The following is a 5,248-nucleotide window of genomic DNA, read 5'->3' as shown; positions in this document are numbered from 1 at the left end:
AACACCATCACCGTAGCAACACCATCACCGTAGAAACACCATCACTATAGCAACACCATCACCGTAGCAACACCATCACCCATCACAGTAGCAACACCATCACAGTAGCAACACCATCACAGTAGCAACACCATCACCGTAGCAACACCATCACTATAGCAACACCATCACCGTAGCAACACCATCACCCATCACAGTAGCAACACCATCACAGTAGCAACACCATCACAGTAGCAACACCATCACCGTAGCAACACCATCACCCATCACAGTAGCAACACCATCACAGTAGCAACACCATCACAGTAGCAACACCATCACCGTAGCAACACCATCACCGTAGCAACACCATCACCGTAGCAACACCATCACCGTAGCAACACCATCACCGTAGCAACACCACCAGCGTAGCAACACCATCACCGTAGCAACAACACCACCGTAGCAACACCATCACCGTAGCAACACCATCACTGTAGCAACACCATCACTGTAGCAACACCATCACCGTAGCAACACCATCACAGTAGCAACACCATCACCGTAGCAACACCATCACAGTAGCAACACCACTACCGTAGCAACACCATCACCGTAGCAACACCATCACCGTAGCAACACCATCACCGTAGCAACACCACCACCGTAGCAACACCATCACCGTAGCAACACCATGACTGTAGCAACACCATCACCGTAGCAACACCATCACCGTAGCAACACCATCACTGTAGCAACACCATCACTGTAGCAACACCATTACTGTAGCAACACCATCACCGTAGCAACACCATCACCGTAGCAACACCCTCACTGTAGCAACACCATCACCGTAGCAACACCATCACCGTGGCAACACCATCACAGTAGCAACACCATCACCGTAGCAACACCATCACCGTAGCAACACCACCAGCGTAGCAACACCATCACCGTAGCAACAACACCACCGTAGCAACACCATCACCGTAGCAACACCATCACTGTAGCAACACCATCACTGTAGCAACACCATCACCGTAGCAACACCATCACAGTAGCAACACCATCACCGTAGTAACACCATCACCGTAGCAACACCACTACCGTAGCAACACCATCACCGTAGCAACACCATCACAGTAGCAACACCATCACCGTAGCAACACCACCACCGTAGCAACACCATCACCGTAGCAACACCATCACCGTAGCAACACCACCACCGTAGCAACACCATCACCGTAGCAACACCATCACTGAAGCAACACCATCATCGTAGCAACACCATCACTGTAGCAACACCATCACTGTAGCAACACCATCACTGTAGCAATACCATCACCGTAGCAACACCATCACCGTAGCAACACCATCACTGTAGCAACACCATCACCGTAGCAACACCACCACCGTAGCAACACCATCACAGTAGCAACACCATCACAGTAGCAACACCATCACCGTAGCAACACCACTACCGTAGCAACACCATCACCGTAGCAACACCATCACCCATCACCGTAGCAACACCACCACCGTAGCAACACCATCACTGTAGCAACACCATCACTGTAGCAATACCATCACCGTAGCAACACCATCACCGTAGCAACACCATCACTGTAGCAAAACCATCACTGTAGCAACACCATCACCGTAGCAACACCATCACCGTAGCAACACCATCACTGTAGCAACACCATCACCGTAGCAACACCACCACCGTAGCAACACCATCACAGTAGCAACACCATCACCGTAGCAACACCATCACCGTAGCAACACCACCACCGTAGCAACACCATCACCGTAGCAACAACACCACCGTAGCAACACCATCACCGTAGCAACACCATCACTGTAGCAACACCATCACTGTAGCAACACCATCACCGTAGCATCACCATCACAGTAGCAACACCACTACCGTAGCAACACCATCACCGTAGCAACACCATCACCGTAGCAACACCATCACCGTAGCAACACCACCACCGTAGCAACACCATCACCGTAGCAACACCATCACCGTAGTAACACCATCACCCATCACCGTAGCAACACCATCACCCATCACCGTAGCAACACCATCACCCATCACCGTAGCAACACCATCACCCATCACCGTAGCAACACCATCACCCATCACCGTAGCAACACCATCACCCGTCACCGTAGCAACACCATCACCCATCACCGTAGCAACACCATCACCGTAGCAACACCCTCACCCATCACCGTAGCAACACCACCACAGTAGCAACACCATCACCGTAGCAACACCATCACCGTAGCATCACCATCACCGTAGCAACACCATCACCGTAGCAACACCATCACCGTAGCAACACCATCACCGTAGCAACACCATCACCCATCACCGTAGCAACACCATCACAGTAGCAACACCATCACAGTAGCAACACCATCACAGTAGCAACACCATCACTGTAGCAACACCATCACAGTAGCAACACCATCACAGTAGCAACACCATCACAGTAGCAACACCATCACAGTAGCAACACCATCACCGTAGCAACACCACCACCGTAGCAACACCATCACCCATCACCGTAGCAACACAATCACCGTAGCAACACCACCACCGTAGCAACACCATCACAGTAGCAACACCATCACCGTAGCAACACCATCACCGAAACAACACCACCAATGTAGCAACACCATCACCGTAGCAACACCATCACCGTAGCAACACCATCACCGTAGCAACACCATCACCGTAGCAACACCATCACCGTAGAAACACCATCACTATAGCAACACCATCACCGTAGCAACACCATCACCCATCACAGTAGCAACACCATCACAGTAGCAACACCATCACAGTAGCAACACCATCACCGTAGCAACACCATCACTATAGCAACACCATCACCGTAGCAACACCATCACCCATCACAGTAGCAACACCATCACAGTAGCAACACCATCACAGTAGCAACACCATCACAGTAGCAACACCATCACCGTAGCAACACCATCACCCATCACAGTAGCAACACCATCACAGTAGCAACACCATCACAGTAGCAACACCATCACCGTAGCAACACCATCACCGTAGCAACACCATCACCGTAGCAACACCATCACCGTAGCAACACCATCACCGTAGCAACACCACCAGCGTAGCAACACCATCACCGTAGCAACAACACCACCGTAGCAACACCATCACCGTAGCAACACCATCACTGTAGCAACACCATCACTGTAGCAACACCATCACCGTAGCAACACCATCACAGTAGCAACACCATCACCGTAGCAACACCATCACAGTAGCAACACCACTACCGTAGCAACACCATCACCGTAGCAACACCATCACAGTAGCAACACCATCACCGTAGCAACACCACCACCGTAGCAACACCATCACCGTAGCAACATCATCACTCATCACCGTAGCAACACCATCACCGTAGCAACACCACCACCGTAGCAACACCACCACCGTAGCAACACCATCACCCATCACCGTAGCAACACCATCACCCATCACCGTAGCAACACCATCACCCATCACCGTAGCAACACCATCACCGTAGCAACACCACCACCGTAGCAACACCATCACAGTAGCAACACCATCACCGTAGCAACACCATCACCGAAACAACACCACCAATGTAGCAACACCATCACCGTAGCAACACCATCACAGTAGCAACACCATCACCGTAGCAACACCATCACCGTAGCAACACCATCACAGTAGCAACACCATCACTGTAGCAACACCATCACAGTAGCAACACCATCACCGTAGCAACACCATCACCGTAGCAACACTATCACAGTAGCAACACCATCACCGTAGCAACACCATCACCGTAGCAACACCATCACAGTAGCAACACCATCACAGTAGCAACACCATCACTGTAGCAACACCATCACTGTAGCAACACCATCACAGTAGCAACACCATCACAGTAGCAACACCATCACAGTAGCAACACCATCACCGTAGCAACACCATCACCGTAGCAACACCATCATAGTAGCAACACCATCACCGTAGCAACACCGTCACCGTAGCAACACTATCACTGTAGCAACACCATCACCGTAGCAACGCACCACCGTAGCAACACCATCACCGTAGCAACACCATCACCGTAGCAACACCATCACCGTAGCAACATTATCACCCATCACCGTAGCAACACCATCACCGTAGCAACACCATCACCGTATTAATACCATCACCGTAGCAACACCATCACCGTATTAATACCATCACCGTAGCAACACCATGACTGTAGCAACACCATCACTGTAGCAACACCATCACAGTAGCAACTCCATCACCGTAGAAACACCATCACCGTAGCAACACCATCACCGTAGAAACACCATCACTATAGCAACACCATCACCGTAGCAACACCATCACCCATCACAGTAGCAACACCATCACAGTAGCAACACCATCACAGTAGAAACACCATCACAGTCGCAACACCATCACCGTAGCAACACCATCACCGTAGCAACACCATCACCGTAGCAACACTATCACTGTAGCAACACCATCACCGTAGCAACACCATCACCCATCACAGTAGCAACACCATCACAGTAGCAACACCATCACAGTAGCAACTCCATCACCGTAGCAACACCATCACCGTAGCAACACCATCACCGTAGAAACACCATCACTATAGCAACAACATCACCGTAGCAACACCATCACCGTAGCAACACTATCACTGTAGCAACACCATCACCGTAGCAACACCATCACCCATCACCGTAGCAACACCACCACAGTAGCAACACCATCACCGTAGCAACACCATCACCGTAGCAACACCATCACCGTAGCAACACCATCACCGTAGCAACACCACCACCGTAGCAACACCATCACCGTAGCAACACCATCACCGTAGCAACACCATCACCGTAGCAACACCATCACCGTAGCAACACCACCACCGTAGCAACACCATCACCGTAGCAACACCATCACCGTAGCAACACCATCACCCATCACCGTAGCAACACCATCACCCATCACCGTAGCAACACCATCACCCATCACCGTAGCAACATCATCACAGTAGCAACACCATCACCGTAGCAACACCATCACCGTAGCAACACCATCACAGTAGCAACACCATCACTGTAGCAACACCATCACAGTAGCAACACCATCACCGTAGCAACACCAACACCGTAGCAACACCATCACAGTAGCAACACCATCACCGTAGCAACA

Source organism: Procambarus clarkii, chromosome 20 (assembly GCF_040958095.1).
Source record: "Procambarus clarkii isolate CNS0578487 chromosome 20, FALCON_Pclarkii_2.0, whole genome shotgun sequence".
NCBI lineage: Eukaryota > Metazoa > Arthropoda > Malacostraca > Decapoda > Cambaridae > Procambarus > Procambarus clarkii.
Note: the sequence above shows the minus strand (reverse complement) of the source record.